Source organism: Podarcis gaigeae (genome assembly GCF_964106915.1).
Source record: "Podarcis gaigeae genome assembly, chromosome: 4".
Taxonomy (NCBI): domain Eukaryota; kingdom Metazoa; phylum Chordata; class Lepidosauria; order Squamata; family Lacertidae; genus Podarcis; species Podarcis gaigeae.
In genome coordinates, this window is record NC_139677.1 from 81,360,629 (window position 1) to 81,384,987 (window position 24,359).

At 42.6% G+C, this 24,359-nt stretch overlaps 1 protein-coding gene across 2 annotated transcripts in view; it reads right to left on the reverse strand.

Annotated features, from left to right (window-relative positions):
* The window catches only part of MTUS2 (microtubule associated scaffold protein 2), a 308,937-nt gene extending 291,293 nt beyond the window's left edge, over positions 1–17,644 (reverse strand). The window contains exons 1-2 of one of the 2 annotated variants that reach the window (XM_083736063.1): positions 17,167–17,644; positions 5,145–5,254 (exon numbers count right to left, since the gene is read on the reverse strand). The gene's annotated coding sequence lies outside the window, so the exon portion shown is untranslated. Of the gene's footprint in view, positions 1–5,144; positions 5,314–17,166 lie in introns of those variants that run through there. The other variant, XM_083736064.1, reaches the window with a different exon arrangement.
* Between the last annotated feature and the right edge of the window lie 6,715 nt (positions 17,645–24,359).

The window sequence follows — 24,359 nt, forward strand, 5'->3', positions numbered from 1 at the left end:
GGGGAGGTGGGGGATAAACTAGAGTGCCCAGAATTCTTTGAAGGAAATGAGCTTCAAATGTGCTTTGAAGGTATAGCATGTATGCAGCCTCTGGCTCCAAAGGAAGAAACGCCTGGTTCTTTCTTCTGACATATGATAAGGGGGTAGTGTAAGGAGAAGGGGAAATAAAGGACCTAGAACAAATTTACACCTCGTATAATGCAAATCTGGGATCTTTCAGGACTCTATTGCTGCAGAACATGAACTCATCTATCAGACAAATTGTCATTCAAATTCAGCTAGAAGAAATGTCCTGTATGCTTAAGGGATTGTGCCTGAGAAACCCGTGAAATCATATGACTTTATTAAATGGAGCAGCATGATGGGCCCAGCTGCTTTTGAAATTAGTGCTGCTGGAACTGAGAGTGACAGCAAACAGTTTTGCTTTAAAAAGTGATTGCTTGGAGATTCATTTTTTTCGCTCCATGCTGTCTTTTATCACAGCAGTGGTTTGCTGGAGCCATGTAACTTGTTTGTCTGATTATATGGGTGTCTGAGTAACGACAGCTAACAAGGCCATTTGGGGCAATGCCTCTCTGCCAACATCAGTGAGTGAGAGAAGATGCTCTTTCCATTGGGAACAGGGGATTCTAACCTTCATAGAGTGCTGCTACAGCAACATGAGTGGCTATGTACAAATGTCAGCTCACTCATGAGGCTGGCATTTGGTTATACTTGCTAATTTTGCAAGTGCCTAAATAGAACTATTCATGTGAGTAATTAAATAATTACTACAAGCTATGAGTAAGGGATGCAGCAGCAGGCCCCATCATCAGCTAAGATAAAATGCTAATGGTTTTACTCCTGGTAGAATGAAAGAAGTGGATACTGTTCTGGGTGAAGGCACTGGACTCAGTGTTGTTGTTCCTTTTAATCAGTCCATCCTGAATGCAGGAGATCATTGAAGTGTCTTCAAAGGCTGTCTTGCAAATGGAAACTTAATGGCCTAGTCCTAAGACTTGCTGAGTGGGCAAGCCAGTGCTTACAATGGCAGGGGTATGCTAGCCACAACGTCAGGGTCATAACATATTGTATTACCTTACTGTAACATTGCAGAGATCATATCATAAAGTTGGAAGGGACCCTTAGGATCATATAGGACCCTAGTACCTCTCCTGGTATACCCCACAGAGGACCTTAAGGTCCATAAATAGCAACACCCTAGTGGTCCTGGGCCCTAAGGAAGTTAGATTAGCTTCAACCAGAGCCAGGGCCTTTTCAACACTGGCTCCGGCCTGGTGCAATGCTCTGCCTCATGAGACCAGGGCCCTGCAGGATCTGATTTCTTTCCGCAGGGCCTGTAAGACAGAGTTGTTCCGCCTGGCCTTTGGCTTGGAGCCAATTTGATCCCCCCCCCCTCTTTCTTTTTCCTTTCTCCTCCTGTGAAGAGGCTGCATTTTAATATGTCAATGTTGTATTTTAATCTTGCTTTTAAGTTGTATTCATTCAACTTGTTTTTATTATTGCTTGTTAGCCCTAAGCCCGGCCTTGGCTAGGGAAGGTGGGGTATAAATAAAAGTTGTTGTTGTTGTTGTTGTTGTTGTTGTTGTTGTTGTTGTTGTTGTTATTCCAATCTCCTGCAATGCAGGAATATGCAGCTGTCCCATAAAGGGATCGAACCTCCAACTTTGGCGTTATCAACACCATGCATCCTTTTTAGGATCAGAGGTGGTTAATGGTGACCTGCCCCATCATTAAGATGTGCATGAGAGATTCTGCTCCAGGAACCATTGCCTTCAGAAGTGAACCAGGTGGGGAATCAGAAAAGGGCCTTTTTCTGTGATGGCACCTTGCTTGTGGGATGTACCCTCCCTAGGGACATACAACCGGCATTTGCTTTGTTGTCCTTTCAAATCCAGGCGAAAATAGTTTTGGGCTGGATCACTTTAATCTCATTGCTTCTTGTTTTTCTTTCTGCTTTAACCTTTTAAAACAATTTTCTTGCATTGCTTTGTTGCCTGTTTTGAAAGCTTTGTCGAAAAGGTGACCATTGAACTAGGGATGGAAGGATCAATCTATTTTCAATTCCTGTCAGCTTTGCATGCGTTCATTCATAAGTCTGCTCCATCCCGTTTCTGCACCATTCAGTGCCTTCTTTTTATCACATACACATTGTGTTTTATCTGAAAAGACCTTTTTGTATGTACATTTAAACTGAAATATGCATCTTGCTTTGCTTGTTGAACTGAGAATGATATCACAAAATTCAGTGAAGTGTAAAACTGAAGGATCACTGCATTCCAATCTACATATTAGTCCAGGAAATGCAAATCAGGCTGACTTGCTTAAAAATGCAGATTGAACAAAATACTCAAGCATCCCTACTGAGAAACGTTTTACAGTGCTATTTTTCTAGAAAAAGAGGTGCCAGAACTCAACATGAATGTCTGCCTTGTTCTCTTAAAATAACAATGGCTCACACCTGAGAGGTGCCAAACTGAGTTCTGGTGAGTTCCAAATGAAAAAAAAAAGCCCTGGTTAAACCATAAATGGTTTGAAAGGGAGTGCCAGAGTAACAGGCTGTGGCGTACTAAGCCAGGTTGCCTGATTCCATGCAGAGGAAGAGTCATAGACATTTAAAGCACCCAGTTGCAAAAGGAGATCAGACAGTTGTGGCTTCTCCTCACTGTTGGCTCCCTGGTCATGCCATGCTATGCTTCTCCTGCTTGCTGTTATTGCCTGCACTCCAGTCTCCAAGCAGTGAGAACTTCCCCAGAGCTCAGTTTCCTTGGAATGAAGGTCAAGACTGTGGTGTCTTTAGGATATATGGTTTTATTTACACATATATACCATCTGAGTCTAGGATAGGGGAGGGGGACTCAAAGTATTAACACAGGCAGATCTTGCCCCCCCACTAGGTTTCCAGGGATGCAGTTTGGTGAATCCCCTCTTAACTACTGGCTAATTTTAATTTTTCTGAAGAGAAACTACAGTACTTGGAGACTTAGGGAAGTTACCGGTAAATAGAAAAAAGGATTTATTTTTCACCAAACCTGTAAAACAAAAGATGTGTCAGGAGATAGATTTATTTGAGAAAACAGTAAACTATATGCAGTGGTACCTCAGGTTACATATGCTTCAGGTTACAGACTCCGCTAACCCAGAAATAGTACCTTGGGTTAAGAACTTTGCTTCAGGATGAGAATAGAAATCGTGCTCTGGCGGCACGGCGGCAGCAGGATGCCCCATTAGCTAAAGTGGTGCTTCAGGTTAAGAACAGTTTCAGGTTAAGAACGGACCTCTGGAACGAATTAAGTACTTAACCCGAGGTACCACTGTATATGGTAAATTCAGTGTGTGTTACAGACTTCTAATCAACGTACAACTTCTTTTTTGACGTCAATTCCTTAAACCTAATTGTATAGTTGTTACAGCTTAAGTCTTAATACTTAGGTTCTTAAATAAGGTGGTACTTTCTGTCAGTTTCCCAACTTCCAATATGCCTGGGACTCCTCTATTAGTATAACAGACCAGGGGATCACCACACCCATCCAAACTGGTTTGGGATTCTTCTCTCTCAAGAAGTTCTCCCCTCTCCTTACTAAATTGAGACCCAAGTAGAGTGTTCCTTCACAACTCTACTTCACCTGTCCCCAATTCAGCTTCCCAGTTTTTCTCGTCTGTATACTGTTAAAAGACTGTGGCAGAGAACAGTCCAGAATCAGGAGCAGTAGAGGAGTGGGGCCAGGAGATAGAAACGAGGCAGGCTGCTGAAGAATCTAGGGAGATTCCCCCTCCTGCTGCGGCCACCTCCCCTACCCCTTGGTCTCCCAGAACATGGAGAGGAATGAAGAGGGCAGAGCAAAGAGAGACAAGATGACAGAGCCTTAGGCTACTGGGGAAAGAAGTGGAGGAGGAGCCTTAAGAGAGCAGTGGGAAGGTGAAGACCTTCAGTCCTCACAACTGCTTCACTGGGGCAAGACCTGATTGGAAGGGTTGCTGTGACCCTAGGACTGAGCTGTTTTGTTTCTTTGAATAAATGGTCAGAGGCAGTCATGCTTCTGAGTAACAGTTGCTACTGTGCTTGGGTCCTACTTGTGGTTTTGCATCTGGTTGGCTACTGTGGAATAAGGATGCTGGACTAGATGGGTCATGGGTCTGATCCAGCAGCTCTTATGTTTAGGAAGCAGAGCTTTGGCGAAAGGGGGGGGAGGGACACCTTCGTTCTGCAATGCTTAACTACCGATTAAAAGCAGCATTGATGAAGTTACTAAAATATGTGCTGAAATTTCTCCTTAGAATCCACATGATTTATTAGCAGAGGAGGGCTTTCTCTACCACTGTTAGCAAACGTGCCAATGCCAGAGCAGACTTCTTAATTTAATCTTGTCATCTCAATTTATACAGGACATGGATGGGAAACCACATTAAAATTAATGCCATCTGGCCAACAAAGGGCTCTCTCCTGGTTCAGAGATGGGGTGCCAGTAGAAGGGGCATGCTGAGCAATTTTGATGACATTTTTAGGTGATAAAGTTAGTATGTGGAATTTTATTTGATTTTAGTTTTTTTAAAAAAAAATATTGCCGCTTAGAAGAACATTAAAAACTAAACATTATTCAACAAGAAATAGATCTGGAATAATCACAACCCCCTGCAAAAAAATCCTACAAATCAAATCTGAATAAATTTTCTTTACCAGGGTTAAGTTAAATTCCACACCAGAGCTCAGGTATCTAAACTAGTTATATTTCCTATTTCAACATGAGAAGTTTTATAGGCAAGGTGTGTATCATGGAATATAACCTTCCATTTTCACCTGGATTTCTACATTAAAATTCGTAGCTTGCTGTGTGTGCTTGAGTTCGATTTTCTAAAGCAAATCCAGATCAGGACCACAATGTGAGGGGAAAGGGGATTTAATTTGTCCTTACTATGGTCCTGATCTGAATCAAGACCCCTTGTGAATTCCAGTAGACTACAGGTGAAAAGTTGCTATTAGTGTATCAAACAAGGGGAACTGAGTTTGCTTATCATATGCTGTACTATGTAGAAGCCAGTCAGAAGGTTAATAGGATCACCCATGATCTCCTTTGCACTCCCATCACACCACAAAATAAGCTATCTTTTCTTTGTTTCATTATTAAGAAAATAGAGTTACCCACCTTTTAGGATCCGGGTTTCATGCCTCAGAAGAGCTACTTGATCTGCAGGTAATAATGATTGTCATCATGCTGTGAAAACCTTCAGCTCTTGATTTCTGCTCTTGATCAGGCTGCTGTTAGAAGATGTAAGAATAGGTCAATTTCCAGAAAGGTAGCTGTGTTAGTCTCTTGCAAAACACAACTAAACCCTTTGTCACGTAAATACAAAACTGATAGCAACACAAACAACGTAACAGGCTGTATGTAACTATAAAATTCTTTTTAAATGTGATTCAACATATATATCAAAATATATGGTTCTATAGACCAACGTAACATATAAACGAAACATATTATGAGAAATTAAAGGCCAGCCTGTTACGTTGTTTGTGTTGTTATCAGTGTTAGTCTCTTGCAGCAAAAACAACAGAGCCCTGTGGCACATTTACAGACTAACAAATTTATGATGTAAGCTTTCGTATATTAGTCCATCAGATGCATGAAGTCTTATTGTGAACTGCAAGTACTGTTACCATAAAGCACCAATGCAGCAGCAAGCAAAGGCTATAGCAGCTCAGTCAGCTGCTGGTGGCTGGAAAGCCAGACAGGATGTTTGTGACTGTTGCCATGGGAACAAAGGGGCAGTCCATTCTCTGTACTGAGCACCGGATGTTAGCTCAGTGTGTGTGTCATATGACCCGTACTGGAAGTACATGGGTGGAGTTTAATCTTACTGTTGTGGAGTGCAGACATGTTTCTCTGTACTGATGTAAGAGACAGAAATAAAGGATGTAAATAGATCTCTGTCTGCTTCTTTCCCCTCCCTGGGGATACCAAAGGGGAGAGAGAAGAAACGGTGTGTTCTTCTCACACATCTGGGAAGAATCGCCGAGACCTCGCCTGCTTATCTGCCGGGAGTAGCAGCAGGGAGGTCGACAAGGAATATCTGCCGGTGCCTACGTTGTGGCACATTCCTCTGACCCATGCATGCACACACACCCCAAATACATGCATGCACACACACCCCAACACTATATATATATATGATGTTTGGAGGAGGAAGATTGTAACACTGAGGGAAGAAGGAAAGAATATTCAGAAAACACAGACCATTATAATTACCTTATTAGCAGTGGTCATTCAAAAGAAACAGGAGTTGACAACACATACATCCTAGCATTGGTAAGCCAATTAGCAAATGCAGCACTGAACCATTTAGTGTATTAAATGGTTTTCACATTGCAGTCTCCCCCTGAAGTTCCTTTGTTCAAGGATGGCCTCCTGAAGGGTAGCTGCAGCGTCCTCCGAAGCTGAAATATTCCCCCAGTGACATTTCTGTGCTGCTATTTCTGATGTTAGTTAATTTTATTACGGTGGTTATGTTACTATAAACAGGTAGGAATGGTGATAAATTTGATTTGGTTCACTATAAAGGCAAATTTGCACTTTCTGAACAATATGTGAACCAAAAGGCAGCCATCATTTGAAAATTACCCACCTCTGAATGTTGCAATGCAGTTCTTCAGCCATGTAATATATAAAGAAATGCAAATGCTATGTGCAGTGTATTAGAGGAAATGGCTTGCAAAAAGTGCATATTGCATACAAAATGTGCATATTAGGAGAAATTGACAAATTTGGCCACTCCTTTATATGTGTGATACTGCTTTATCCTAGTGAGTTTGCAACAACCACAGAACAAAACAGTGAATTCTGTAAACATATTTTGTTTTGTAATAAATAAAAAGAACACCACAATAAATCATTTTAAAAAATCTTTTAGACAACATTTTGGAAATATTATTCATATAACAAGTGTCACATTTCATACTTGAAAAAGCCATTTGTTACCTTACTATTTATAAGACATTGTTGTACACGCTTATTTGAAACCATTTTGCACTTGTATTGCTTTATATTATGGCTCGTTTTCCCCTCTTTTAAAAAGCTAAACAGAAAAGAAAAGGCCATTTACCGACACTCTATATAATAATGAGTAATAAGCCTGTCATTAGCATTTCCAGGGAAGGAGTCAAAATGAGATGCAGGAAGAGGCCAGGACAGCCATGTGCTTTTTTTTGGTCTGCTTCAGCACAGCAGGGGCTACCAGCTCAACATCCATGACTAATTTCCCATGTCTTTTGCCAGCATTTGATAAGCTGCCACTCTGTCAGTTTGGCTGGCTGCCCCTAGTACTCTCCTTCCTTGGATCCCTATCGGAGGTTTGGATGGTCCTCAGCAACAATCTTTTGCTGATGTTGGAGTGCTAGCCCCTTCCACTGCCAATGATGCTACCATCAAGCCATTATTTTATACATCTCCTGCTTTGCTGCAGAATCAGCAGAAAAGGCAAAAGCTAGCTTGGAGCACCCAGGAAAAGAATCAAAGATATTTGGTATGCTAATAGTGCCTGGTGGAGTTTTTTTGCTATTGGTTGTGGTGGGGTTCTACCATTAGATTATAGAGAAACTGGGCTTCATCCAGTGTACTGCTTGAGACAGAGAGCCATGACAGTTTAAAGACCTATAAACCTATTGTGGCATAAATATCATGCTAAAGCAATTTTTTTGGTCTTTAAGGTGCCACAAGAATCTGTTCTTGCTGCAAGAAGAAACACAGCTACTTTTTCTTTGGAATGTGGTGCTTGAGTACACGTTCATTCTGAAGGTGATCCTGCAAGAGAATAAAAATGCATATAGGGATTTTACACAGGAGTTGAAGTATGTCTTTGTGTAATTTTGCCAGAATAAGCCTCATGAGTAGGAGTTTTGGTGAGAAAACGTATATGTAGATGCTTAAGACCGACACTACCTTTATTTCTGATGTTCAGAGTTGAGTGCCTTTAATTATGTAGACAAACAGCACCATCCACCCAGAAATAAGTACTATCAGCAGGTTCAGGGAAACCCCCAAGGTTTGCTAAAGTACAAAAAAGATCATTAGGGAAGCCCTTGAAAACAGCCAGTAGCCCAAAAATGCTGACTTTATTGGAAGTCAATAAAGACACCTGCCGTTTGATCTCCCCAACATGGGCTGGGAACCTGTGGACCTCCAGATGTTGTTGGACTACAGCTCTCATCACCCATGACCATTGACCAAGCTGGCAGGGGCTGATGGGAGTTGGAACCCAGCCACACCTGGAGGGCTCAGATCTCCATTCCTGCTGCCATATAATTCTATTCATTTAAATGCACCTGCAGGGCTCAGAGATGGCCTGCATGCTGTATGTAGAAAGGGTTAGATACCCATTCCTGAATGCATTCGGCTGTTTTTAGAAGAAGAAAATTACATGGGAAGATCCAGTCATAAACCTCCCATATAATAACCATTTTCACCCTTTTCACTCTTGCTCTTTGGATGTATAAACAAGCCAATGCAAGGAGGGCTAACTCTACTGAATTAGGCAACTGGAGGTATCCTACCTCAGGTGCTAAATCCTGGGTACCATTAAAGGACATCAGATTGTCAGTTATTTTGATGGTGATTATGATAACCACCATTTGAGGGAGTACTATTTGAATCTTCTGCCTCAAGCATCAAAATGTCTTGAGCAGTCTCCGAATGAAACATGAGACCCTGCAAAATTGCTTGGAGCTAGCTATCTGTCAGGCGCCCCCCTGGAGGTTTATAGAAGTCTCCAAGCAATAAACAACAAAAAAATCAACCATTTTTGATAGGTTATATTAGCCATATATGGCGTTCACTATTAGTGACACCTGCTCCGTACATGAGAAGTGATTGTTGATATGTCAGCCCTCAAGGCTTTCTTGTTCAGATGTAATGGCATGATTGCCCCCACTTCATCTACTTAATTGGCATTAGTCATATTCAGAAAAGGAGCTAGTCTGTATTCTGAATATTAATTTTTTTTACAGGATAACAGCATCTAGACATATTTAATTGGGTTTTCCTAATGAAATTTTAAATGAAAATTGCTTCACGTTCCTGAAAATGAGTCATGTCTCTTCATGTGGTAAACAGCCTATGGATTCCCCACACCATATGAAAATATACTGAAGCTGAATAAAATTCAATTGTAAATGGGAACAGAGATGTGGGTTGGTTATTTAAAGGGCATTAATCTGCACATATCTCAAAAGCAGGAGCAGCCAATTAGCTGCCATCCAGATGTTGTTGGGATTACAACTCCCATCATCCCTGATCACTAGCAATGTTGCAGGGATGATGGAAGTTGTATGCCCCACCAGTTAGCCCTATAAACCAGACTGCACTGTTGTGCCATGTGTTGTGGATTCTGGTACCTCCAACCAAGACATACATCAGGGACTGAGCACATTCAGGCTGGAGTGTTAGCTTCTTCAAAAGCAAAGGAGCTTTAACAAACACAGTAGTAAGGCTAAGCACTGAACAAATCTAGGTTTGCAAACTATTAAATGTGAAATTAATATAGTTGGCCATCCCTATTTTTTTTTAGAAGGAATTCTTATCAGAGTGCATTGTTTGCTAGCAGTATGAAAAGCATTTCAGAAGCAAAGATGAATCAACCACATTAAGAGAAAACAAAAGCCTTAATCTCCGTTTCCATCATTTTCTTTTTATTAGCAGAGACAAAAATAGGCATTGAGATTTTGAAAAGTAACCAAGTTGCACTTACATTGGGTTTTCAAAAGATGGCGCTTAACAGCAAGATACTATTGTCCAGATAAAAAATGATTTTATGGCACCTTGAAAGATGAACAGATTGACTGCAGCACGTTGTCACATGCAGAACTGTTATGTTCATAATACAAAGAGAGAGAGAGAGAATGCAAAGAGTGGGCCAAAAAGCTATGAAGAGCTACTGTCTGTGAAATGTTTCCGCAAAGCACAGAAGTAGACAATATGCACATAATGACCATAGTAAATGCATTTATGTCATATAAGTTTGAAGATGGCCTATAAAGTATTGACAGTGCATCTTGCATTTCATCATCTTTCTGGTCCAAAGGTTTACCAGCTTTCTCTTGTCTCTGTATCAACGTAACCCCCAGATGTTTTTGGACTAGTGGTACCTTGGGTTACAGACGCTTCAGGTTACAGATTCCATTAACCAAGAAATAGTACCTCGGGTTAAGAACTTTGGTTCAGGATGAGAACAGAAATCGCATGGCAGCGGCACAGCGGCAGTGAGAGACACCATTAGCTAAAGTGGTACCTCAGGTTAAGAAAAGTTTCAGGTTAAGAACAGACCTCCAGAACAAATTAAATTCTTAACTTGAGGTACCACTATTATCCCTGGCCATTGGCCAAGCTCTTTGGGGATGATGGGACTTGCAGTCTATCAGCATCTGGGAGACCTAGACGTAAGAGAGGGTGAACATACTTGGAATATATATTTGACAACTGAAGATAACACTTTGTGCCTTTGGGCAAAGGGGACTCTGGTCCATGGAAGGCTCTGGGTTTAGCAGCATGACAACAAAAGGGTGATGAAAGGCAGAGCTGGGGAAGCCAATAGTGAGGTTGAGTGGTACCCATTTGGCTAATACCTCTAAGTGGCTTCCAAGTGCTTTCCTGTTCTAGCCATGTAAAAATGTGACATATCTGATAGCTCCCCCAGACTTTCTTTTTATTGTGCCCATGATGATACTGAGAGCAGTTAGACGCGATCCTATTTTCAAAACTGTGCCTGCAAAAGGTTTGGGGCAGTCATATGTCGCCTCTGTACTATACATTTAAAGCATATCTGGCAGAGCTGCAATTCCTGGATTTCTTGGAAAGTGGGATTTGTTAGCCCTTTCTCCTAACAAGAAAGGGCTGAAGAATCACCTCTTTCCATCTGTACCTCCTCAGACACTGAGCTCTACTTGGGAGACCTTTCTCTTGGTGTCCCTGCCAGGAAATGTGTGGCAGATGTTACTGGACATGAGTTATTACTTTCCCATACTGCCCCCTGCCTCCAGTAATGGAATAACCCTCCTTGGAGAGGCCCGTATGGAGCCCATGTTGTTTTCTTTACAGCAACGGGTAAATTTCCCCAGGCTTTTACAATAATTTGTTTTAACTTCTACTTATTTAAAACGTTTAAATTCCTCTTTAAAAGAAATTTCCATTGGACACTACAGCACCTGAGAATGGCCACATGGAAATCCATGAACCTATGAGAAGTTTTTAGGTCCACTTCTTCCTGTGATGTCACTTCCTGTTATGTGACCATCGGAAAAACCTCTTATGCTAATCTGGTTCCAAGTTGTTTCGGGCTTTGTAAACTAGTAATTTAAAAAAGAAAACTTTAAACTTGGCTTGGTAGCAAATTGGCAAAGCTTTTAACTCCATTTTACTATTCTCCTCCCCTTGCATTCCAAAATGCATTATTTTTTATTGTTACCATTTTATTGCTATTTTGTAAGCTGCCAGGAGAACTTTGTTCTAGGATGGTCTATGCACAAAATAATGAAAAAGAGCTGGAGAATAAGGGCCAGAGCAGCTAGGACAAAAATCTGGCATTTTATGGTTGAACGAACAGGTAGAATATGGTGGATCATGGACAAAGCTTGGCAAAATAGGACTTTTGTGATCTAATCCTAGTTGGACATGATCTTAATGTTGGGCCAAGGAAATGCTAGTTGGTTGGCAGCAACCCTCACCACCTTACAACTCTGCCCCCAAATCAAGCCTTAGATCAGGAATGTGTTCTCCAGGAAAAGTGCTAAGATCTAGAGGTGTCCAAAAACCTTGCAAGGGCATTAACCTCTGGCAGGCAGATTCTGGAAAGCATAATGTTATGGACGCCTGTTAATATGCAGTCATAATCGACACCACTGTTCTCTTTCTCTCCCCACCCCCTGTTTACATAACAAACATTGCCTTGGCTAGGTCAACACATCCTGTGCTTGTACTTCAGGGGATACGTGCTGTCCACCACTGTGCATGTGTTACTGTATGTGCAAGCAGGCAGAGTGGTCAGGCCTGGAGAAATACTGGGGAGGAATCCAGCAGTGTTCTGATGCCCTGAGCCAGGAGGAAGGACTTCCTATATTCTTTTTCCTCCAGCACAGCATGCACGTAACATGCAGAACAGCAGGTAGCCCTTTTCAGCTTCTGGTACATACCATACGTCACACAGCATAAAAATGCAAAGCCGTTATCCAAACAAGCCCAAGTTCTATAAGGGATGTGGACCAGAGATAAGATATTCCTGGAGTACAGGCTGGGAGTGGAGGAAAATGTAGGAATCCCACGGAATGGGTTGTGAAATGTCTTCGGAAGGAAGAGAGAAATAGCAGTCAATGTGTCTTATTTTATCCAAAAGTTTGTTTGTCGAGTAACTTCTCAGAAACTCACTTGGCACCTTTTCAAAATGAATTTTTGGGTGTTGCATTGTTGACGGTCAGAAAGAACAATGCATCCCGCTGAATCAAAGAAGTAGCATCATCAAAGGAAGTTTAGGCGCAAGGAATTAAATCTGGAAGTTTGTAACAGAAAATCAGAGGGAAATGGAAGACACTTCATCAAAGGTGATGAAGAATGTGAAAAGCTGAACTGCTAGAACTGTGGCACAAAGGGTGGGAAGGAAATATGCTGATGCAAAGCTGGATCCTCCCTACTGTCTGCTCTACATGGGAGAACTGCACAGGATCAAGGGAATTTGTACAGCTTTGGTCAGGAGGAGCTGCTTTTGCAATAGGGAAAGGGAACAGAAAAGAGGGGGCCAGGCTGCTTCTATCTCCTAGAGAAGAGTTCTAATGAGGGCACTTGCAAATGGGGGTTAATACTGCAAATGGTTCAAGTCAAATGCTGCAAACAGGGCATGGGAATCAGGGATTTTTTTTTTTAACCTTTCTGGATTTCTCTGCCCCCTCCCCAAAAAAGTGTTGACCTGGGTTAAGTGGGTATACGAGTTGGCATTTTGATGCCAATGACATCATCTGGATACTGCAAAATGCTTGCTTGTTGGTAGAGCATAAGATTCTTATGCTCGGGGTTGTGAGTTCGAGACCCATGTTGGGCAAATAAAATCTGCATTGCAAGAGGTTGGACTAGATGACCCTCATGGTATCTTCCAACTCTACAGTCTTAAGATTCCATGATTCTATATTGCTTAAGGAGTATTAATCCAAAACTACAACCGCCTGGAAGCATCCTGACTCAAGGTTCTCCAGCAGATTGCCATATATCCTCTTTTTCCAGGACACGTCCTCTTTTTTATGGGTAGAGTCGTCATAGTGATACATAGTTAAAAGTTGAAGTTGGCAAATGTGTCCTCCTTTTTGCTTTTCAAAATATGGCAATCATACTGATTAAAACAAAACCCGGCTCATATGCCAGTGCGGAATAGTTGTTAAGAGTATCAAACTAAAACCCAGGAGACCAGGGTCCGAATCTCCACTCAGCCATGAAGTTCATTGTGTAACCTTGGACCCGTCACCGATTCTCAGCTTAACTTACCTCATGTCGATAAAAAGCAGAGAAGGAGAACCATGTGTGCCATCTTAAGCTCATTGGAAGAGATGTAATAATAATAATAAAAATTACAAATATTCTGAGCCAATTGACAGCCTCCGTCTCTCTGCTTCTCTGATGTAACGCTGCGTAATGAGGATTGCACAGATTCCACCAGAAAGTGCAGAATCCTAAGCACTGTCACTTTTGTTAAGCACAAACTCCAGCTTTCAAGATCTTACAAGAAAGTGATTAGAGAATGTAATATCTCAGAAATTAGAGCAGGCCTTCCAGTGAATGAAGGGACGGGGTTTCAGTGCTGTTCTGCTCTTACCTTGTTCTTTTCCCAAGGTCATTATTTCCTGCCTGCTGTAAGCATTACCCTTTGTTTCCTGATCTTCTCTGTTTCCATTCTCACAATCCCAGCAAGAGAGAAACCTGCAGTGCTATTTTTCTAGAAAAAAGAGGTGCTGGAACTCACCATGAACGCCTCCCTTGTTCTCTTATATAGGCAATGCCAGAACTGTTCTGGTGAGTTCCAGCTGGAAAAAAAAGCCCTGGAAACCTGGAAGAAGAATGAACTAGAGTGGTACCTCGGGTTAAGAACTTAATTTGTTCTGGAGGTCCGTTCTTAACCTGAGGTACCACTTTAGCTAATGGGGCCTCCCGCTGCCGCTGCGCAATTTCTGTTCTCATCCTGAAGCAAAGTTCTTAACCCGAGGTAGTATTTCTGGCGGAGTCTGTAACCTGAAGCGTCTGTAACCTGAAGCATCTGTAACTTGAGGTACCACTGTATGTGCAAATATAGGTAGGTGTTGCTCAAACTTCTGTATGGTTAATTTGGTATCCCTGCCATAGGCTAAAAACCCCTTTTGTAGGGTAAATAGGAGCCAACTCCTAGGGACCGAGGTCCCTTCAGCTCCCCACCCCCATAAAAATATTTGAGGGAGCCAGCCCCTGAGTTGATGGGCATTGACATTCAAATGGTGTGTTTGTGCCGCATCTTGTGATCATTTATGCAGGGCAGGGCTTACGTGCCCCCCCCCCGTATTTTATTCAAGTTGGCACCCCAGCTGCTTTTGAAATTGCACATTGGACTTGGCCTCTTACCATAACTAGTTCCTGGGTCTGTGAAGGTACAAAAAATGTGTCACTATTGTTGTAGCTACCCTGTAAGGTAAAAAAAATAAGTAGTTCCTGCAAACAACGCTGCTTATTTATGGACGTGTTACTGTTTTTATTACTCCAAAGGCCTTGGGCATCTGTAGCTCCAGACACTTTCTGAACATATCTGCACAAAATCTTCCATGTGATCTCTGAAGTGAATCAGTTTGCTGGGATTGTGATGCTGCGTTCTTTTTCTCTTTTATTTTCAAGCTCTGCTTTTCACTTCTGGTTCCCAAAGCATCCATATACTGCTTTCTCTGCTCTTATGCAAACACTGTAAACCTTTTTTTTCAAAAACCCTGTCACCCTTGCTGTACAGGGAATTTGGGGTGTACGGGAAGGGGTATGAAAACAAGAACAGGATCCAAATGTGGCTTGAAGAATCACACTTTTTTCTTCTTCTTTTAAGCCGAGGGAATGCTCCGCCCCTCCACTCCACATTTTTTCTCCTTTTCAGTGAGACCAGAGCTAAATAAGCCACTATCAGTTTCCTACAGATCCTCTAAGAGCCGTTCTCATTCATTATGAAGCCTGAGTTACGGAAGCAATCTTCCTAAGGGCCACTTCCCCAGCTAGAGCGCCTGCTGTGATGTGATTCATGTCCTTTGTGTTCCATGCAGAATCTGGGGATGTTTACGAAAAACGGTTCATCTAAATGCGGCTCGCAATTCCTTTTTCTTTTTTCCAGAAGAATCTCAATTCGGGAAGGAACAAGAGTTACATCACATCGTACATTAGCTCATTTCCACCCCCAAGAACACATCTGGCCCTATTTCACCACCCCAGCAGAGTTATTAAAAGCATATAGGAGAATGGCCAGTCAGAAATCCCAGAGAACATATTTTACAATCTAGCTGCTAATGGCTTGGTGGCCCACAATTCCAATTTTCTCCATTGGAATCTATGCAAATGTGAAGGCAAAGGCCTGAGGTGGAGCTATAAAATGTTTATGAAGCAGCGGTGGAATAATGTCTCTGAATAATTTACACATTTTGCGGGGCAAATGTGATTAGTGATCCTGCTAAATAATTCTGCCTGATGAGGCATCCTACATAATTCGGAAGCACGTGTCGTCCTCCTTTATTTGTTTGCCAGATGTAGCTGTGGCCTTTCCGCTGAAATCCTCAAGGCGACTCACAAAGGAAGAACATTCAAAAGGCGCCGTGAAAATACTTAGAAATCCAATCGTAAGATTAAAAACAGCACAAAACCAAACAACAGTTTGGTAAAATGTACCAGTAAAATAACCATTGGATTATGCCAAGGTTGCAGGTTCGATCCCTGTATGAGACATCTGCATATTCCTGCATTGCAGGGCGTTGGACTAGATGATCCTCAGGGTTCCTTCTAACTCTATGATTCTACCATTAAAGTGAGAACTGATCACATCAAAGTGCATTTTAAAACAGATGTACTTTGCCATCAAAGTGTAGCAAAAGATGGAGATCAGCAAGGCTTCTTTTTTTAACAAGGTGGGTGGGTGTCACCATCAAGGATGGGGGAGAAATTTGTTCAGCTAATCTGCACTTCCCAAACCAATACATAGTAAAAAACAGCTGTCATTCAAAATTTACAGTTCTCTGAGTATTTGCAGTGCAATTTTCCAACCAAAAAATGTGTAACTGAATTATTTATTTCCATTTATGAATCGCTTCCTATAACACATCTCGAAACAGTTTAGCAATAAAAACATCAGCAATGAGAGCATATATAATAACAATTTCAAATACAACACAGACTGGGATAAAAATTTCCACATAAAACACTTGTTGGGGGGGGGTCTCCAAAAGGTGCTGGAAAGGCAACAGAGGTGTTTCCTTTCTGATGTCTAATGGGAGGGAGTTCCAAAGGGTACATAGAAATGAATTATTTTGTGAGGGGGGTGGTTGTTCTTGGTTTGTTTTTGTTTTATTATGTATTTTGTGTTCTCATTTTGTTTTGTTTTTTGAATTTGCATTTTATTTATTTGTTAACATTCTTATATTACATGGGTAAACGTTGTCATATTACATCACAGGAGTTATATAATATAATTCCCAACATGTATACAAAAATTATATACAAATTTTGTATTTTTAATGTTATGAACTGCTGTGTGATCTTTGGGTGAAGGGCAGTATACAAATAATAATAATTATGATTATGTTGAGGAGAACAATGCACAAAGTACATTATATGGCAGAAACTTCCTTTAAAAACACATATATTACACAAAATAGCGTCATGCAAGTATTAGGATTAATGTCACAGTAATGTGGTGCTGTAAGGAGGCAGCCTGAAATTAAGAAATGGAGAGAAACCCAAAATTGACAGATTCTCCACCACTGACAATTCCTTACCCACACACAGCTTGATCTTATTTCTCTAAAGCTGTGGTCCCACACACACACTTAATATGGAATAAGACTACTGGGTCCCTCACTGAGGTAAATATTTGTCAGGTTAAGCTCAGTACTAATTTCTTTAGGGGGAAAAAAGAATTACTGGAACTCACCCATGACCGCCTCTCTTGTTCTTTTGGAATGGCAATGGCGCCCACCTGAGAGGTGCAGGAACTGAGCTCTGGCTGGGGAAAAAAGCCCTGGATGGCAGGTGGAATGGCCAATCACCTCCTCATCTGACAGAGAGGTGACCAATAAAGGGAGGGAGGTGGTCTCTGAGTCTCTGAGGTAACTTGGGCCCAGGCCATATAGACCTTAAAAAGGAATTACCAGCACTTTGAAATGGGCCTGGAAGCAACTGAACCACCAGTTGCCAATAAGCCGTAGCATTCACTCATCACATAAAAAAGTTTAAGCTGCCCCCCCCAAGTGATTTTAAAATTAAGAAATAAGCCTATTTCCGATTTGCTGGCAACAAGGCCCACAGGCTTTCCTACTGTTATTTCAGGAGCACCTGAATAACAGGGAGCACAACAGGGTAGCTATTTTGCATTCTAGGGTAATGAGCAAAAATTGGTTTTTCAGACCTCCCCCCCCCCACCGCCAGTCAAAAAATATAGTACCTCAGTGACTTTGGCACCTGAAGTAGAAAATCCAACAGGCCCCTTGTTGGTTTGCATTTCTTAGTGCAGAAAGTATTGATCTGATGTGTAGAGATTTTTCCTATTCTGATTAATACAAGAGGATCCAAGAAGCTACTAGAAGCTTCTCTGTGTAAGAGAAGCAGACAGAAGGGTCATGGTTGTTTGGGTTATACCTTCACAGAAGCTGAGTACAGCTGGCTTGAAATGGTTCTCTAATCTCTTCCAATTAAGGTCATGTTGACTATAAATATACAGTGGTGCCTCGCAAGACGAAATTAATCCGTTCCGCGAGTCTCTTCGTCTTGCGGTTTTTTCATCTTGCAAAGCACGGCTATTAGCGGCTTAGCAGCTATTAGCGGCTATTAACGGCTTAGCAGCTATTAACGGCTTAGCGGCTTTAAGAAAAAGGAAACAAACTCGCAAGAACTCGCAAGACGTTTTGTCTTGCGAAGCAAGCCCTAATAATAATAATAATAATAATAATAATAATAATAATAATTTATTATTTATACCCCGCCCATCTGGCTGGGCCTCCCCAGCCACTCTGGGCGGCTTCCATAAAAACCAAAAATACAGTAAAATATCACACGTTAAAAACTTCCCTGAACAGGGCTGCCTTAAGATGTCTTCTGAATGTCAGGTAGTTGTTTATCGCTTTGACATCTGCTGGAAGGGCGTTCCACAGGGCGGGCGCCACTACCGAGAAGGCCCTCTGCCTGGTTCCCTGTAGCTTTGCTTCTCGCAATGAGGGAACCGCCAGAAGGCCCTCGGCGCTGGACCTCAGCATCCGGGCAGAATGGTGGGGATGGAGACGCTCCTTCAGGTATACTGGACTGAGGCCGTTTAAGGAAATTCGTCTTGCGGAACGACTCAAAAAATGGAAAACTCTTTCGTCTTGCGCGTTTTTCGTCTTGCGAGGCATTTGTCTTGCGAGGTACCACTGTAGGCCAGAAGGAGCCTAGGTTTTAATTTCTCTTTCTATCCCTCTTCCTTCTGGTGTGGTGTTCATAGTATGCTTAGCGTTAAGGTTTAGTATTGTTATAAGTTTATGGGTTCTTTATAAGTGCTGCAACTTGATTTTTATGGACTGTGCCAATCCTGAATGTACTGGGTTTGTGACCATTATGCTTATTTGCCTTCAGTAGCAAGTAAAGCTCTGCTGAATGAAGTACAATTGCCTCTGGTCTATTTTTTTTTGGAACTCTGCATTGTGTTTTAAGTTTTTTCTCCACATTTATGACACACCTTTCCCCTCTTCTTGGCTATAAAAAAATACAATAAATCAAATAACATGTTTTCCTTTTGTGACACCCCAAAATCAGATACCTGAGGCTGCTGCCTCATTTTGCCTAATGGTCAGGGTAGCCTATTTCACAGACCATATTCCTAGTCCAGCACTCTAACCATTACACTGCCCTGGAACTCCAGAATAAAAATTAGCAAACGCACATTTGTGTTGTGGGCCTACGCCCCTTACCTGGTGATGTCCCTGCAAAGCTTTGCTGCTGTTCTCCTTTAGGCAGACATAGCAGGAATAAAAGGCATTGTTGTTGTTAATTTGTACCCTGCCCACCTGATTGAATTGCCCCAGCCACTCTAGGCATAGCTGTCAAGTGTCCCTTATTTGAAGGGACAGTCCCTTATTCCAACGCCATATCCCGCTGCTGTCCCTTATTGATGGATGTCCCTTAAATGTCCCTTAAATGATGTCCCTTAAGAAGTCTAAGAATGACTGGGGGGTGGAGCTTGCATGCCTTGTGTGTGGCTAGTTAATGCAAGCTGAGGGTTTTTTTGAATGCTGGACGCCATTTCGTTGCACATGCTGCTGCAAACTTTGCAGTGCAAAGCCAGGCTGGGGAGCCATCTTAAGTTGAGGCTTCATAGGCCTTGTGGTGCATGTGATTCAGATTCTATTCAGTTGAACCTCTGGTTACAAAGTTGGTTGGACAGTGTTCTCGAAGCTACCAGCATGAGTTTGACCAGACTGCAGGAGAACAGGAAGACTGGAGTGCCTGGAACAGGTGAGGCTGCAGGTCCCTTATTTTCAAATCTGTAAGTTGACAGCTATGACTCTAGGCGGCTTCCAGCATATAGAAAAACATAGTAAACATTACACCTTAAAAAGCTTCCCCATACAGGGCTGCCTTCAGATGTTTCCTAAATGTTACTGGTATATAATTACTTATCTCCTTAACTTCTGGTGGAAGCGCGTTCCATAGGGTGGGTGCCACAACCAAGAAGGCCCTCTGCCTGGTTCCCTGTAGCTTCACTTCTCGCAGTGTGAGAACTGCCAGAAGTAAGAACCCCATGTATCCAGCCCTGATCCCCACCAGAGGAAAAGGTGGGGTAGAAAGAAAGAAAGAAAGAAAGAAAGAAAGAAAGAGGAAAAAAGAGGAGAGGAGAGGAAAGGAAAGGAAAGGAAAAGAAGAAAGAGCCCCTGTCCCTAAGCAGGCAAGCTGACAGATTATTCTGTCTGAAAATAAAAGGGGCCATGAATCTCTTTTGCTATCACCCTGTCAAGCTCTAGTGTGCAAATGATAGCTGACAACTGCACTGAGAGAAGCTTGGATGAAAGCGCCTGTATCGGGGTGGAAACTTCAAAGGAAGAGCAGGCAAAGGATACGGAGGGCTTTCTCCATTTCATCCCTGCCCAGGCTTGCCTGAAGATTGCTAGAGAAAGCTACATCCAGGCATGAAAGGAGAGGATGGAGTAGGGCATTATGATAAGGAAATCAAATGTTCAACTGGCGCAGCCTTTAATGATAAACCAGTCCATCCTAAATGACAGTTCCATATGCCGTGTGTTGCAACACGGCTCCCAGCCCGCGCCTGAAGGGCAAGGGGAAAAGGAGTGCATCTAATAGAAATTTAATTCACCCACTTAGGCACGCTTCAAATGTTAGCGGTTCCACCAGTTATACTCGGATCACTGCAGGAAAACAGATGACATTCAAATCAAAACATGCAAATCTTCTTCCTCATGGTGAAGGGCAGAGCCTAAAGACATTAAGAAGAATAAAAGGCGTAAGAAACAACAACCCCAAACTAGAACGTTTACTAGATAGGACGTCCCTATGAACGCAGTGTGACTTGCTTCTGAGTTACACATACCTTGGTACAAGTTAATAAGTTTCGGTGATGCAATGGCTTTAATAGACACATGATGAAGAGCTGTTTGTTGCTCTATCTGTTTTGGAGCGCTTCCGAGACAAACATGGCAATTAGAATCCATTTCTCAATAGATCACAACATATTCTTGGCTTTACCGACACCTGGGGAGACTGGTTTTGTAAATTATGGATTTTAAAAGCTTAGTGCGTAGCTACACATTTAAAGCTTAACCAGTATATAAACAAAGAAGGCTCAAGGAAAATAGCAGGCAGGCTTAGTTCAAAGTGTACACTAGCATTTAAGAACTGCACAGCATCTGTGGCTAGTGATTACTTTTCGAGATTTGAATGTATATGGCAAGCATTTGTAACTACACAGTGAACTATTATTCTATATGTGGAGGAGCCATGTAAGAACATAAGAAGAGCCTCATTTTCCCCCCTCCATAAATATATTGTGTACTTTTGCTAATATTGTAGCTCCCCAACCTCTAGCCTGCTGACACCTCTCTTTCACTTGCAGAGGTGGTGCCATTTTGGATCCAGACTACGCTCAGAGAATGTTTACTGTTTATATTGATATGTAACTGTAAAGTGGACGCAGGTGGCGCTGTGGGTTAAAGCCTCAGCGCCTAGGACTTGCCGATTGAAAGGTCGGCGGTTCAAATCCCTGCGGCGGGGTGCGCTCCCGCTGCTCGGTCCCAGCGCCTGCCAACCTAGCTGTTCGAAAGCACCTCCGGGTGCAAGTAGATAAATAGGGACCGCTTACAAGCGGGAAGGTAAACGGCGTTTCCGTGTGCAGCTCTGGCTCGCCAGATGCAGCTTTGTCACGCTGGCCACGTGACCCGGAAGTGTCTCCGGACAGCGCTGGCCTCTGGCCTCTTAAGTGAGATGGGCGCACAACCCCAGAGTCTGTCAAGACTGGCCCGTACGGGCAGGGGTACCTTTACCTTTACCTTTAACTGTAAAGTACAGTACAGTAAACCCACAACTTATGTGAGGGTTCAGATCCTAGGAACTGTGTGCAAATGCAAAAACGAGTAAAGCCAGGAACTCCAACAACTCCTAAAAACCCCAGTGTGAAAAACAACAACTAGCACTTACTCTCAGACCTTAAAGATTACCTCACCATCAGATCACCTCCTCTGCTCACTTTCAGACCACCTCCGTTTGCTCTCTGCTCTTGCTAGGCCCTATTTCACTCTCCAGATAATCCATATATCACTACTGGAGTGATTATTTTATTTTATTTTATTTTTTTCACACATAAAAATGCATGTAAGAGAATTTTTTGGGTAGCCAGTTTCTACCCGCATTGATTCAGTTGCTGTGCTTTCTTTTCACTGTTTGGAGTGGGACTGAAGCTGCTGACACAAGCTGGCAATAACCTGCCAGCAGTCTCCAAACAATATGTCACTGTGATCCCCCCTCCCCCAATGACTGTACAGGAGTAGCTCCCTAACAAGACACCAGCTGTTAAGAGAACTTGTGACAAGTAAATTGAAACTATAATGGAGACAATATTGTAGTTGCATGCATTACCTAATTGGTGCTTGATGTGCTCCTGGGGGATTTGAAAGCATCCATTAGTCTTCACCTTGCTGAAACAAGGGGTTTCTCCCTCCACCTGCAACCCATCCCCCCTGCTGGGAGCCAAATGCGGTTTCACATTGTAGTGACATGCTCACTATTGAAAAGGGAATGTGTAATGGGGTTGTGAGCAAGTTAAGTCACCTCATCTGGCATCAGTCAGCTCTTTTGTCTTCCAAGAACACATTTTGCACCCCTAAGCACAAATATGATTGTAAGCAAGACATCCACAAAGCCAGCCTGCCTGCAGTTTTAGACAGTGAGCCAATCAGTTGTCACCATTTTATTTTCCTTTTGTGTGCATTTCACCAATTCTTCACATGCTTCGTAAATGCTACTAAAAGACCCACCAAATATTATGGAAATGTGTATGGAAATATGTTGGCTGTGGGTCATGTCTGTATGCTCCCATTTGTTTTTGATCCTTTGCTTTGAGGCCTGTTAGGTATGCGTCTTTGCCCATTCCCTTAAAGCAGGGGTGCCCAAACTTTTTTCAAAGAGGGCCAGATTTGATGAAGTGAACATGTGTGAGGGCCTTCCAGTGGCGTAGCGTGGGTTGTCAGCACCCGGGGCAAGGCAAGTAATTTGCACCCCCTAACCCGTGGATTTGCACCCCCTAACCCGTGGATTTGTGCCCCCTAACCCCCAGATGTTGCGCCCGGTGCGGCCGGGCCCCCCTGCACCCCCCACGCTACGCCACTGGGGCCTTCCAAAGTTACTGAGCTTTTTTTAAGGATTGAAGTTGCTGAGCGTTTTAGGGGGATTTTACCCCAGGATATATACTGCCACGGGGGCCGGATTAAATCAACCGGCGGGCCGTATTAGGCCCCCAAAACTTTGGACAGGCCTGCCTTAAAGTGTGGTGATAACAGTGGTTGCTAGGCAAGCGAATAGGTTTGAGAAGAGGAGAATTGGTATTGTTATGAGTGCGCCAGATCTTTTAACCCCTGGACCAAACAAATGTCAAAATATAAGTCATGTTGATATATAAAGCAGGCTGCCTTCCTGAGGAAGTAATCACCTGGGGATGTGGGCCATTAAAAGAGGATGAAGCTAAGGGTGGTGACCCATTAAGAAAGCCATAAGGAAAACTAAGACTACGTGCCAGCCAGCAAATGGCCCCACTCTGAGCTATGGGCAGGAGAAAATGTAAGAGTTTCCAGGAAGGAGTTTCAGGATTGCAGTTGAAGATGATGTAAACTGGAGGGAAATTAGTTGCAGTTTGCAAGTGGCAACAGGCTGGGGAAAAGGGTAGTCAGGGCACAACGTGGGCTGTCAGTTTGAATCCAAGGTTTCAGAAATAGGAAAACGGAACCCTCTTGGATCATAATGCTGTAAGCCCCACCATCATAGGCTCAGGTTGTATATATGTGTAAATAAACCACATATCCTAAAGACACCACAGTCTCTGTTGTGCCTCGTTTTCCAAAGGAAACACAGACTCAGACTAAAGTGTGCTTGAAACTTCCTGGAATCTTGCACTGCCGTGGAGATTGGGGGTGGTGTGTAACAAAATATTGGTGGTTTATGCAACACAGGCAGGATTGACTTCTTAAAGCAATCATAAACCCCTATGTTGAGGACTCCATATTGCCCCATTGTAGCACCCTGCTTGTGGTTAACGCTTAGCTGGAATGAAATATTCAACGCAGCAATAGAGAAATTAAAATAATAATTTATTTGTCAGACAAATAAATGAGAGGCTCAGTGGTATATGGTTACCAAGCTCTGGCCTGGCCTCTTGCCATCCTGGCCAGCACTTATATTCCCTTAATCCAGCCCCCTTTGCTCCTCCTGTGGCTGCCTCTGTCCAATCAGCCTGGTTGAAATTCCTATTGGCTGTTTGGTAGAACCAATCACAAAAGATACACCCACAAAAGATACACCCACTTCCTTGCCCTTATAAGGGAGACAAAGAGCTATATATGTGACAAATAAGTAATAATATATCTTACATGGAAT